Source organism: Pseudophryne corroboree, chromosome 9 (assembly GCF_028390025.1).
Source record: "Pseudophryne corroboree isolate aPseCor3 chromosome 9, aPseCor3.hap2, whole genome shotgun sequence".
Lineage (NCBI taxonomy): Eukaryota > Metazoa > Chordata > Amphibia > Anura > Myobatrachidae > Pseudophryne > Pseudophryne corroboree.
The window spans coordinates 336370390-336385073 of record NC_086452.1 but is presented as its reverse complement, the minus strand read 5'-3'; the positions used below and the strand labels follow the sequence as shown (position 1 = coordinate 336385073).

Sequence of the window (14684 nt, the reverse complement as noted above, 5' to 3'; positions counted from 1 at the left end):
CCAGTGGCCCCCAGAGCATATCTTTCAAGCCTAGCGGAGGCGGCACATGGTCTGACTCATCTAGGTAAAGAAGGTATGTGCAAGCTGGTAAGAGCCTACTGGAGTGCACCAGGGTTCTCTTCTCATGTGGGTAAGAAAGCAATGACATGTCTTACTTGCTTGAGGAAGAATATTGGTAAGGCAATACTAACAGAGCCATCCCATATCCCTCCTACAGATGGACCTTTTCAGGTAATACAAATCGACTTCATACAGTTCCACCCTGTAGGAATTTGAAATATGTGTTAGTATGTACTGATGTGTTTTCAAACTGGGTAGAAGCATTCCCCGCTGCCACAAATACTGCTGTGTTCACTGCAAAGAAAATCGTGCAGGAATTTGTGTGCAGATATGGTATCCCTAGAATGATTGAAAGTGATAGGGGTACCCATTTTACAGGTGAAGTCTTTCAGGTCATGTGCAAACTGATGGGTATTAATAGCAAGCTGCATACTCTGTACCGGCCACAGGCGAGTGCGAAGGTGGAGAGAATGAACAGCACTATTAAGAATAAGCTGAGCAAAGTGATGGCTGAGACTGGATTGTTGTGGCCAGAAGCATTGCCACTAGTGTTGTACAGCATCAGAATCACTCCCAGGTCACCGCTTAACTTATCACCCTTAGAAGTTCTTTTTGGTCGACAACCGCAAGTAATGATAGACTCCCAGGATGATTTGAAGTGCAATAACAAAATAACTGTGCAATATTTGGTTAGGATGAGCCAGCAGCTGAGAAATCAACAAAGGAATCTAAAGCTGGTGATTCCTGACCTACCGAACAGTAATTGTCATGACATTGAGCCTGGGGATTATGTGATGATTCGAAATTTTTTACGCTCAGGTTGCCTCATAGACAGGTGGGAAGGACCGTACCAAGTTTGTTGACCAGCACGACAGCACTAAAGGTCGCCGAGAGAGAGACTTGGGTCGACTCATCCCACTGCAAGAAGGTCGCTGACCCGGAGAAAACTCGTGACAAAGAGCAAGGTGAAGAGAACCTCGTATCACTAGAGAATTTATTCCGGGAAAGCTGAGAGGCAGGACTGTTGAAAGGCACCTGAGCGCGGAGAACAACAAGATCAAGGACGGTTGTCGTACCATTTTCTTTTTTCACCCCCTACTGCATTTTTCTTTTATTTCCCCTCTTATTTTTCTTTTTGCTCCTTAATGAAATGGATCTACCTCAAGAGAATGCATTTCGGGTTTTTCTAGTAACTCTGTTTTTGATCAGGACAATCTGTTTTTGTGAGGGTCCCAGAGACGTTGAGCAAGGATCTGGAATGGGTTCTGATGGCGAGTACGGATTTGTAAGATCTCAGGAGCAGCACATCACTCTAGTAAAGGCTGGTGTCAGTAAGCGATCTGGTAGTCACGGAGGTCGGAGGCACTGTGAAGGGTTATCTTCTGACGAATATTGTATATGTAGAAATTGCGAGAACATAGTCGAAGATGGGTGCATCCAGAGATGTCAGTCAAACAGTAATATTGACATTGGCTGACATCCATTGAGTAATTACCACTCAATAGTGGGTAAGATCTTAAACCAGACGGGATTAGTGCCATACCCTTTAACGATAGATGAGGTACTCGAATTACGGGGTGGGAGACCGGTAGACAAGAAATTCAATATATCTAGGCCCCCTAGCTTGAAGCTCCACCAGTACCACGTAGATAGGTCATTATTATGTTTTAATGTTTCCAATTTCCGAAAATCAGGAAATTGGGAAGTGACTTGGAATAACCAGACAATGACCTTTTCACACAGAGCTGATAGGATACCTTTTGACTCTGATCTTGTACGCAAGATAGCCACCAGTGGGAAGTATTTTTGGTATAGGTATACACGTGGGATCAAAACCATGTGGGTTGGAAAAGTATTGCAGGGGTATTGTGCCCACATCATCCAGCCCGATACCTGTACTGAGCAAATGAGAGAACTAGGGATTGGTTTCTTTATAAGGAAGATTTGTGATATGGTGTTGTTACATTTTGTCCCTTATGTTCTCCCAGATGATGCCTATTTCATATGTGGGATGAAAGCGTACAAGTGGCTTACTCCAAGCTCTGAAGGGTTGTGGTATATTTGGAGAGTACTACCAAAGGTCATGACCATATCACACGATAAAATGAAAGACATTCACTGCAACGCTCAGATTCCTTATACTCACACCCATTATGAACACATCATCAAGAGACACCTCATAGATAGGACAGAGCATGCAGCCTCTGATTTGATCCGTGAATCCACCGGGATTCAGTTCCTTATCGCATTAGATATCACCCGTACTGCCAGAGGAACTATAAATTATAGGTACATCCATGCGCTAGCGAACTTGATAGATAATATCACCGAGATGTATGATGACACCTTCAGGTATACGGGCAGGGAGTTACAAGCCTACAAGACGGAGCTGATCCAGCACAGGATGGTCCTTAATTATGTTACGGCTGTGACAGGTGGGTACTGTGTTACCCTTGCTACTCAATATGGTGTGAAGTGTTGTACGTATATTACGAATAGCACACTGACGACCCCACGGAGATCATCGATCAAAAGATGGACGAGATCTTGCAGTTAAAGTGGGAGTTCAGGAGGAAACACAACCTTACCTTGACGGCTGTGGGTAATGAACTGATCAGCTGGGTCTCATGGTTGAACCCACGCAAGTGTTTCTCAGGGTTAGGAGAGGGTTAGGAGAGTGGGCACAGAATGTAATCATGAGTGTGCGAAAGTTTCTCCTTTGTATCCTGATAGTCATCATAATTATTGGTTTGATATTCAGGTGTGTTCGAATCTTGACGCGGCACAAACTCGGCACAAATGATGAGTCTAAGGAGCGAGGGCGTTACAGCAGCAGATTTGATTTATGATCCATCCGTAGAGACAGTGTTATGATAAGGATTGCAAATGAATTTCATGGCCTGTTTCTTTCACCATTTCTCTCTGTTTTCCCCTCTACCCAGAAACATCCAACCGGAAAAGACGTCAACCATACCCAATTTTATGTGAATGTAAATTTTTATATGTGTCTTACCCTCATCTCTGCAACCCTCAGTTAATGGCACACATAGTCGACAGGTATTATCCACATATAGTAGCACTCACATATGTTCCCCCTCCATGTATCATCATATAAATGTGCTCCCCATTTGTTGGAAATAAGAAGCCGAAAAGGGTGAGGGGTAAAAGCCCTTGCCCGAAGAGAGCTCGGTAATGTTTGTTTGCCCATGTACAGACCCTTAATACGGGATAAGAAGGATTTAATGTATACTTCGCAATACCTCAAAGCTTGCTTAGAACATATACGGCACAATGATACATGCCCCTCAGACATTGATTCATACATACATGCTTTTTACTATCCCACTAGGCTATACATTTCCCACCTACAACTCTCCTCCGATCATCCAAACTTGTATATAATGTATAGAAAATATTTTCAGTTTAGTAGTTAAGTGTGGCAGTTATTGATGACTGCCAAAGTCGAAAATATTACAGCCATACACATCACATACAAACACCACACAGATGGCCTCCGTGCGCGTACTTATTCTGCCGTGCATGCACATGCTCGCAAGTTGCGTATAACCGCTCACGCGGTAGTTCGTATTAGCGCGTGGTATGAGTAATTACGGTAGCATTTGTATTCGCATGGAAAAGCCACAAAGACACATTTCATATTTAATCCACATAATGCACGATTTACACATAGCCCACATGCACCACACCAACGAGTTACACTTGCTTAAAAAGGTACAACAACAAAGGGATTCACCTTTACAGGATATAAGGGGACAGAATTAGGCTAGGAGGTGGTGTTTGGTATCCAGCTGTAAGGTATTTTAAGAGCAATATTCCGGTAGCAGTTTGCAGAAGATAACACGCTCCTGCGCCCAGAATATTAATATCACACTGTATTTACTGTACTCCTGATATTCGGCGGCAACCCAGTGGAGACCAACTGCAAGTACACCTGGACCAGGCATCGCCCACCTATTCAAACCGACCTATGACCCCTCCTGTACTGTAAATGACCAGCCCTTTGAACTATAGGTGAAGAGATTACAGTTTCTATTGTATCATGTCTTGAACAAATGTATAAAAGCCCAGCTGCCTGGCCGGCCACACACATTCTCTGAAGGTCATCTATCTTGATTGACTGAGGACCGGGACCAGGTGGCGCTGGCGAAACAAACGTATGTATCATTGATTGTAGCCTCTCTTCTCTTATTGTGATTGTATTATTTGTTCTAACCCCCTGTTAGTAAATAACTGTTGGTGGGTCGGATCCCAACATATTTAAATACAATTGGTGTTGTGTCCCTTTTCCTGCTAAAGGTTTAAAGTGTATTTCAGCCACACGTGTAGCTGCATTGTGCTAACAGCATGTCGGTATGTGTGTACTCAAAGCGTGTACTTAGTACATCAGTTGTGGCGGGTGTACGCAAAGTGCGTACATGGTATGGGCCTGTAAGTGGCTAAGTGGCTAAAAAGTACGTAGGTTAAGGATTACATCCAGCGGCCGCAGCGGCTTGAATTTTAATGTAAAAGGTATTGGTTTTTCTTCTTGTAAGTTAACCAGCATTCACAACGCACACACCCTGTCAGCACTCATGATTTATTTATTTATTATTTATTTTATTAACAGTTTCTTATATAGCACAGAAAATTCCATTGCGCTTTACAATTGGAAATGTCAATGCTATAACAAAACTGGGTAATAACAAACAGTCATAGAGGTAGGAAGGCCCTGCTCACAAGCTTACAATCTATAGGGAGATAGCACCTATCCTTGTATATCCATGCCTATCTATTGCATAGTTGTTCACCAGATTGCAAAGGTTCTTGGTGGGCTGTATTATATGGTCACACAGCAATGATGAACCGGGGTCGGGAAGAAGGGAAAGTGAAGAATGAGAAGACATGTGAGGACTGTGCTGAGTGGATGCAATTTGATAGGAAAGTTTATGAAAGTTATGTGGGCAGTTCTGGAATTTGATATGCGTGCCTGAAGAGGTGAGTTTTCAGGGAACGCTTGAAGGTTTGTAGACTAGAGTAGAGTCTTACTGTGCATGGTAGGGCATTCCACAGAGTGGTGGGTGCAGCCCGAAGAAAGTCCTGCAATCGTGAGTGGGAGCGAGTCATGAGTGTGGATGAGAGACGCAGATCTTGTGAAGAGCGAAGAGGTCGGGTTGGGAGATATTTTGAGATAAGCGAAGTGATGTACGTTGGTGTAGTTTGGTTAATTGGCTTGTGTGTGAGTAAAAGTATTTTATATTGAATACGGTAGAATACAGGTAACCAATGGAGGGACTGACAGAGTGGATCTGCAGATGATGAACGTCTAGCGAGGAAGATTAGCCTCGCAGCTGCATTCAGAATGGATTGTAGTGGTGAGAGTCTCGTTTTGGGAAGACCAGTTAGGAGACTATTGCAATAATCAATGCGGGAGATAATGAGCGCATGGATTAGAGTTTTAGCAGTTTCTTGTGTAAGGTATGGTCGTATTTTGGATATGTTTTTTAGATGCATGTAACATGATTTTGAGACAGATTGAATGTGGGGAACAAAAGACAGATCAGAGTCAAGGATGACACCTAGGCAGCGAGCTTGTGTGGTAGGGTTGATTATCGAGTTTACAGCAGTGATAGAGATATCAGGTTGGTACCTACCAGTGCTGTAACTAGCAGTGTGCGAAGTGTGCCTTGCACACAGCGCACTTTGCCTGGGGGCGCAACCAGCCACTGCAGTGATCCGAAATTACCCTTCTGCTACTGTACATCTACCTCCTGACTCCAGCAGTCCTGTGCATATAGCTATGTAATGTGGAGACGACACGTAGGACCTGGGTGTATATAAATCAGTGTGTGCCTGGCAGCACGCAGAACCCCGCTCTGCAGCTGCTAGTCTGACTCTGACTTCAACAGAGACAAAGACGATCTGTCAAGATGATTCCGTCCATTGCACTGCACTTCCTGATACCGTAACTCCACTAATAGCCCGCACACTGTGTAATTTCTAATACAGAGTTGAGTATCCCTTATCCAAAATGCTTGGGACCAGAGGTATTTTGGATATCGGATTTTTCCGTATTTTGGAATAATTGCATACCATAATGAGATATCATGGTGATGGGACCTAAATCTAAGCACAGAATGCATTTATGTTTCATATACACCTTATACACACAGCCTGAAGGTCATTTTAGACAATATTTTTTGTAACTTTGTGCATTAAACAAAGTGTGTGTACATTCACACAATTCATTTATGTTTCATATACACCTTATACACACTGCCTGAAGGTCATTTAATACAATAACTTTAATAACTTTGTGTATTAAACAAAGGTTGTGTACATTGACCCATCAAAAAACAAAGTTTTCACTATCTCACTCTCAGTCAAAAAAGTCCGTATTTCGGAATATTCCGTATTTCGGAATATTTGGATATGGGATACTCAACCTGTACAAGCTCATTCCTCATGGAGCAGCATCGTGAGTTGTTCTGCAGCTTTTGACATAAATCTTTTTCTTCAAAGAGAAGGTACTTTTGCTCTGATCCTTTACAGATTATTTCAGAGGCATAAAATATGCGGTTCACATCTCGCTTATACAGCAAATCAAAGAGTCCCACATTTTGTTTTTATTTATAAGTTGTGTTAGTGCAAGAAAATAAATGTAAAAATGCTGCATAGCTGTAACTGAGGTGTGTGCCTGCATCTGCACTGTGGGCGCATCCCGCTGGCACACACGTGCCACATAGGGGCTGCACCGCACAAGGGAGACCAGCGTGCAGCCGACAAGCTGAAGCGCCTGGCAACCTTGTCATCGTGTGATATAGACTTTTGCCGGGCACTGCAGCTTGTGGTCTCCATGCTGGTCTCCCCCACTGTATCAGGGGTAGCTGCTCCCCCTGTTGTCCAATGGCTGGGCTCTAGGAGCGGTGACTCCCCCGTACTGTGGGCTCACCGGAAAAGAGTGGCGGCTCCCCCAACGGCAAGCTAGTCTCTCCCTCCCTTCCTCTCCCTCTCTCTCCCCCCCTGCCTAACGTGTTAAAAGGGGAACTTGGCTGCTGTAAATGTATAAAAAGGGGGACTCTGCCTGCCTAATGTGTAAAAAAATGGGACTCTGCTGTAATGTGTAAAAAACGGGGACACTCCTGCTGTAATGTGTAAAAAGGGGACTTTGCCTGCCTAATGTGTAAAAAGGGGGACGCTGTCTGCCGTAATGTGTAAAAAGGGGACTCTGCCATAATGTGTAAAAAAGGGACACTGTCTGCCGTATTGTGTAAAAAGAGGACGCTGTCTGCCGTAATGTGTAAAAAGGGGACGCTGTCTGCCGTAATGTGTAAAAAGGGGACGCTGTCTGCCGTAATGTGTAAAAAGGGGACACTGTCTGCCGTAATGTGTAAAAAGTGGACACTGTTTGCCGTAATGTGTAAAAATGGGACTCTGCCTGACGTTATGTGTAAAAAAGAGGGACTCTGCTGTAACGTGTAAATTGTAGCTCTACCTGGCATAATGTGTGACAGGGGCTCTACCTGGTGTAATGTGTGTAAGTGGCGCTACTGTGCTAGATAACTTAAAATTATGGAGACTACTGTACAGCGTAATTTTAAATTGGTATTATTTTGTGGCTAAGCCCCTTCCCCATGAAGCCATGCCCCTGTAATTTTGGCGCCCACCTGCGGCTGGCACTGGCCCTGTTTTGTATATGGGGGGGGGGGGCGCCGATGCTGTTTCTTGCACACAGCACTAAAATGTCTAGTTACGGCACTGGTACCTACTATTGGCTATAATTAACTCTGTTTTTTAAATATTAAGTTTGAGGTGGCGAGATGATATCCAAGATGAAATGGCAGAAAGGCATTCAGTGACACGGCCCAGTACAGATAGAGACAAATCAGGTTAGGATAGGTAGATTTGAGTATCATTAACAAACACACATGCACAACCCCCCCCCCCCCCCCCAAAAAAAAAAAAAAAGATATACCTTACTAGGCTTCATTCAGCAGCAGCAGGCCAGCAGCTTATTGCATTGTCTATGGGTCAGAGCTTCTCATGTGAGGGTCACCAGTGACACATTGGCATCTGGAACAAAGGAGAGGAACAGATGAGAGGGAAGATGTGGCCACCACTGCTGCTGACTCTGCCGCACTGACAGGTGAGAGTGCAGTGCCGGGGGCTGGGAGAGTTCCGGAAGGTTGACACCTTGGTAGCTTCGGCCCTGGTCATCAGTAGTCCTGGCCGAAACTGAAAGCATACCTGCCAACATGACCCATTCCAGGAGTGACAAAATGCTCTGTTGCCATCACCTGTGTTGAACTAGTCAATGGATAAGAAAGGCGTTTCAGCACAGGTGATGGCAATCATAATTTAAAATGGAAGTCCAGGAACAGAGCATTTTGTCCCTCCTTGAATAGGTCATGTTGGGAGGTATGACTGATAGAGATAGCCTTCATTTTTAAGGGTGTACACAGTGGTGCCTAAACCTATGCAATCATAGCCACAAAAACAGGGCACTAAAGTAGGTTGTGAGACACAGGCTGCCTGTCGCTGATCTTGAGACTCAAGTGTACTACCTACTATATACAATACTAATGTAGTGCATACAGTTTGTATTGTAATGACTTTTAGGAAATTTCTCCAATAATTCAGTGATGCATTATTGGAAGTCATTACTGTACCATCATCCATTTGCATAGGACATAGGTGATTGTATCATATGTGCACTGCTATGGTATATTTACTACAGGCATCAGGCAGCTCTGAACACTAAGGGATGTAATAATAAATCACTCAATCAATAAACCATTAAACCTGAGTCTGCTGAGCATTTATTACCATTCCTATATCCAGCCACAGAGCTATTATGGAAGAAGGTGGTGGGAGAAGAGCACAGCTATTAATGGTGAAAAATCTCTAGAATTAATGCAGCAGCAGCATGCCTTTCCATCTATGGGCCTAAGTGCTAAATAACAGCAAGACAAATACAGAGCAACATTCTAGGATTCTGTTTAGGAACATGAGCAGGCGTTTACAAAATACAAACGCAATACAGATTGCACCATGGGTCAGACTCAGTCCCAAGGCCGGAGCAAAAATGATCAATTTCTATAAAAATGCTTAACATAACAGCACAATAATATTTTAAGAATCAATAGTCATATACATAATTTAATGCAAGTAATAAATCTGCATAGTTAGCATGCCTGATGTGTGATACAATCGCTCAAAAAGATGGAATACCTGCACCAAATGAAGTCTCATTTAATAAAGTTAAAAAAAACAAAAAACCTTCTGCCTGGAGAAGCAAAGCTGACTGATGTTGTGAATCGCGTTGAAATGGAGGTCCATGCTTATACGCCAAAGGGATCTTTATTAACCTCTTTCTTTATCAATTCTGGACTCTAGCCGCATCATGCTTGTTAGTGCAATATTTCACATATGTTGGCAAGACATACCTTAACATATATTTTTGTTTAGATTTTATTTCAGAATTAAAACAAAGTTTATTGACCTTAGAAGATATGGTAGATTTCTTTGAGATAATTTATATAATGCTAGGTGAGTGGAATTACATTATCTCATTTATTCTTCATAGATTTAAAAATATTACAAACTGTTTTGTTTTATTTTTCATTGCGAGCATAACAGTTTGGATCCATAACGTCATAATAGATGTTAAGATAGCTTTGAATAGGCAAGTTCATGTAAAACTTTTTAAATGTTTTTTTTTCTTGCATAGATTAACCCCTCCCATACATGCAGCCAGGGCTGCCATCAGAATTTGTGGGGCTGACTGAATAGTCTTTTAAGAGGTATACACATTAGATTGTGCATACCTCCCAACATGACCCATTCCAGGAGGGACAAAATGCTTTGCACCTGGATTCCCTCTTAATATATGATTGTCGTCACCTGCATTGAACTATTTAATTTACAAGAAAGGCATTTCAATAGAGATGATTACAATCATAAATTAAGAGGGAAGTCCTGGTAGAGAGCATTTTATCCCTTCTGGAATGGGTCATGTTGGGATGTATGGATTGTGTATATTAAATATAAACCATTGGTGTATAATTGATTTTAAGTAATAGTTTAATAATGCCTGGGTACTGTTTATAGCTTCGTCTAATTGAGAGACAACTATTTTATAAAGTTTTCCTGTAGTGGAACAAAGACAACTTAAACAACCTTAAAATACACACAGAACAAAATAAGATTTAAACCTACCGGTAAATCTTTTTCTCCTAGTCCGTAGAGGATGCTGGGGACTCCGTAAGGACCATGGGGTATAGACGGACTCCGCAGGAGACATGGGCACTATAAAGAACTTTTAGTATGGGTGTGCACTGGCTCCTCCCTCTATGCCCCTCCTCCAGACCTCAGTTAGAGAACTGTGCCCAGAGGAGATGGACAATATGAGGAAAGGATTTTGTTAATCTAAGGGCAAGATTCATACCAGCCCACACCAATCATACCATATAACCTGGAATATACGCAACCAGTTAACAGTATGAACAAAAAACAGTATCGGTCAAAGAACGATTCCAACTGTAACATAACCCTTATGTAAGCAACAACTATATACAAGTCTTGCAGATTTAGTCCGCACTGGGACGGGCGCCCAGCATCCTCTACGGACTAGGAGAAAAATATTTACCGGTAGGTTTAAAATCTTATTTTCTCTTACGTCCTAGAGGATGTTGGGGACTCCGTAAGGACCATGGGGTTTATACCAAAGCTCCCAACCGGGCGGGAGAGTGCGGATGACTCTGCATCACCGACTGAGCAAACGCAAGGTCCTCACCAGCCAGGGTATCAAACTTGTAGAATTTTGCAAAAGTGTTTGAACCCGACCAAGTAGCTGCTCGGCAAAGCTGTAATGCCGAGACGCCTCGGGCAGACGCCCAAGAAGAGCCCACCTTCCTAGTGGAATGGGCCTTTACCGAATTTGGTAACGGCAATCCAGCCGTAGAATGAACCTGCTGAATCGTGTTACAGATCCAGCGAGCAATAGTCTGCTTAGAAGCAGAAGCCCCAACCTTGTTGGCTGCATACAGGACAAAACAGAACCTCTGTTTTCCTAACCCTAGCCATCCTGGCTACATAAATTTTTAAGGCCCTGACTACATCCAGGGACTTGGAGTCCTCCAAGTCCCCCGTAGCCACAGGCACCACAATAGGTTGGTTCATGTGAAAAGACGAAACCACCTTAGGTAGAAATTGAGGACGAGTCCTCCATTCCGCTCTATCCACCCAGAAAATCAGATAGGGGCTCTTGTGAGACAAAGCTGCCAATTCGGACACCCGCCTTGCAGATGCCAAGGCCAATAACATGACCACTTTCCAAGTGAGAAATTTCAATTCAACTGTTTGAAAAGGCTCAAACCAGTGCGATTTAAGGAACTGTAACACTACTGCTACTGGGAGCACAAAAGGTGGCTGGATGTGTAGCACTCCCTTTACAAAAGTTTGGACTTCTGGGAAAGAAGCCAATTCCTTCTGGAAGAATATAGACAGGGCCAAAATCTGTACCTTAATGGAGCCTAAAGTTAGGCCCATATCCACTCCTGTCTGTAGAAAGTGGAGAAAACGGCCCAAGTGGAAACCTTCCGTAGGATCATTCTTGGCTTCACACCAAGATACATACTTTCTCCAGATACGGTGATAATGTTTCGCCGTCACTTCCTTCCTAGCCTTTATCAGAGTAGGGATGACTTCTTCCGGAATACCCTTCTCCGCTAGGATTCGGTGTTCAACCGCCATGCCATCAAAAGTAACTGCGGTAAGTCTTGGAACATGCAGGCCCCTGCTGCAACAGGTCCTCTCTGAGAGGAAGAGGCCACGGATCTTCTGTGGGCATCCCCTGAAGATCTGAATACCAGGCCCTTCGAGGCCAATCTGGAAAAATGAGTATTGTCAGTACTCTTTTCCGTCTAATGATTCCCAATATTTTTGAGATGAGAGGAAGAGGAGGAAACACATAGACCGACTGAAGCACCCATGGTGTCACCAGGGCTACTGCATGAGGGTCCCTTGACCTGGCGCAATACCTCCAAAGCTTCTTGTTGAGGCGTGATGCCATCATGTCTATTTGAGGAAGCTCCCAACGACTTGTTATCTCTGCAAAGACTTCTTGATGAAGTCCCCACTCTCCTGGATGGAGATCGCGTATGCTGAGGAAGACTGCTTCCCAGTTGTCCACTCCCGGAATGAATATCGCTGACAGAGCACTTACGTGATTTTCTGCCCACCTCAGAATCCTGGTGGCTTCCGCCATTGCCATTCTGCTCTTTGTACCGCCTTGGCGGTTTACATGAGCCACAGCTGTGACGTTGTCTGATTGAATCAGAACCGGTAGGCCGCGAAGAAGGTTCTCCGCTTGTCGTAGGCCGTTGTAAACGGCCCTTAATTCCAGTATATAGATGTGTAGGCAAGCCTCCTGGCTTGACCACAGTCCCTGAAAATTCCTTCCTTGTGTGACTGCTCCCCATCCTCGGAGGCTCGCGTCCGTGGTCACCAGGACCCAGTCCTGAATGCCGAACCTGCGACCTTCTAGAAGATGAGCACTCTGCAGCCACCACAGGAGAGACCCCCTGGGTCTCTGACCCTGTTCTGGAGTTCCTGGGCTTTTTCCATTGGGAGAAAAACCCTCAGCTGTTCTGTGTCCAGAATCATGCCTAAGAAAGACAGCCGAGTTGTTGAAACCAACTGTGACTTTGGTAGATTTAGAATCCAGCCATGTCGCTGCAGCACTCTCAGGGAGAACGACACACTTTTCTGAAACTGTTCCTTTGATCTCGCTGTTATCAGGAGATCGTCCAAGTACGGGATAATTGTGACTCCTTGCCTGCGCAGGAGTACCGTCACTTCCGCCATTACCTTGGTGAGAACCCTTGGGGCCGTGGAAAGCCCAAACGGCAACATCTGAAATTGGAAATGACAGGCCTGTACAGCGAATCTCAGGTACGCTTGATGAGGAGGATAAATGGGGACATGAAGGTATGCATCCTTTATGTCTAGTGACACAATAAAATCCTCCCCTTCCAGGCTGTAGATCACTGCCCTGAGCGATTCCATCTTGAACTTGAACCTTTTTAAGTACAGGTTCAGGGATTTTGAGTTGAGAATGGGTCTGACCGAGCCATCCGGTTTCGGTTGCCCCAAATAGGGTTGAATAGTACCCTTTTCCCTGTTGCATTAAGGGAACCCTGATAATCACTTGCTGTAGACACAGCTTTCGAATTGCAGCCCACACTATCTCCCTCTCAGGGGGAGACGTTGGTAAAGCCGATTTGAAGAATCGGCGCGGAGGCACGTCTTTGAATTCCAGCTTGTAACCTTGGAACACAATTTCCATCGCCCAAGGATCCACATCCGACTGAACCCAGACGTGGCTGAAGAGTCGAAGACGTGCCCCCACCGGAGCGGACTCCCTCAGTGGAGCCCCAGCGTCATGCGGTGGATTTAGTAGACGCCGGGGAGGACTTCTGTTCCTGGGAACTGGCCGTAGCAGACATTCTTTTTCCCTCTACCCTTACCTCTGGCGAGGAAGGAAGAGCCCGACCTCTTCTGGACTTATGCGACTGAGAGGACTGCATCTGATACTGCAGCGTTTTCTTTTGCTGTGGGGGAACATACGACAAAAAAGGTAGATTTACCCGCGATAGCTGTTGAAACCAGGTCCGCGAAACCTTTCCCAATTAAAAGCTCACCCTTGTAAGGCAAAATTTCCATATGCCTCTTTGAGTCGGCATCACCCGTCCATTGGCGGGTCCACAGTATATATAAGACTGCGTCTTTGATGTGACCTAAGGTCAATAAACTGGTATCCCTATCTAGGGTATCAATATCAGCTGACAAGGAATCTGTCCAAGCTGCTACTGCGCTACAAACCCAAGCCGATGCTATTGCCGGTCTGAGCAAAGCCCCCGCATGTGTATAAATTGATTTTAAGGTAGTTTCATGCCTGCGATCCGCAGGACCTTTTAGCGTCACCGTGTCCGGGGACGGTAGGGCCACCTTTTTGGACAAGCGTGTTAAGGCCTTGTCGACCGTGGGTGATGATTCCCACCGTAACCTGTCCTTTGAGGGGAAAGGATACGCCATAATAATTCTTTTGGGAATCTGCAGTTTTTTGTCTGGAGCTTCCCAAGCTTTTTCAAATAATGCGTTCAGCTCATAAGATGGGGGAAACGCTACCTCAGGTTTCTTTACCGTAAACCTGTGTACCCTCGTGTCAGGGACAGAGGGGTCATCTGTGATATGCAAAACATCTTTTATTGCAATAATCAAATAATTAATACTTTTTGCCACCCTTGGGTGTAACCTTGCATCATCATAGTCGACACTGGAGTCAGAATCTGTGTCGGTATCAGTGTCTACTATTTGGGACAGGGGACGTTTTTGAGACCCTGAAGGGCCCTGTGACACAGTCAAATCCTTGGACTCTGCTTTGTCCAATCTCTTATGTAATAAAATTACATGTGCATTTAAAACATTCCACATGTCCAACCAATCAGGTGTCGGCGTTGCCGACGGAGACACCACAATCAACTGCTCCACCTCCTCCTTAGATGAGCCTTCCGCTTCAGACATGCCGACAGACACGTACCGACACAACCCCACACACACAGGGA

The 14684-nt window shown here is 44.5% G+C and overlaps 1 protein-coding gene and 1 long non-coding RNA gene across 3 annotated transcripts in view; one reads left to right on the top strand and one right to left on the bottom strand.

Annotated features, from left to right (window-relative positions):
* The window catches only part of LOC134957012 (uncharacterized), a 202346-nt gene that overhangs the window by 104898 nt on the left and 82764 nt on the right, over positions 1-14684 (bottom strand). For both annotated transcript variants that reach the window (XR_010186386.1, XR_010186387.1), the window contains exon 2: positions 8033-8130. This is a non-coding gene — a long non-coding RNA (uncharacterized LOC134957012). The remainder of the gene's footprint in view (positions 1-8032; positions 8131-14684) is intronic.
* LOC134957011 (platelet glycoprotein IX-like) overlaps positions 9521-14684 on the top strand; it is a 34781-nt gene continuing 29617 nt past the window's right edge. The window contains exon 1 of the mRNA XM_063938796.1: positions 9521-9606. The gene's annotated coding sequence lies outside the window, so the exon portion shown is untranslated. The remainder of the gene's footprint in view (positions 9607-14684) is intronic.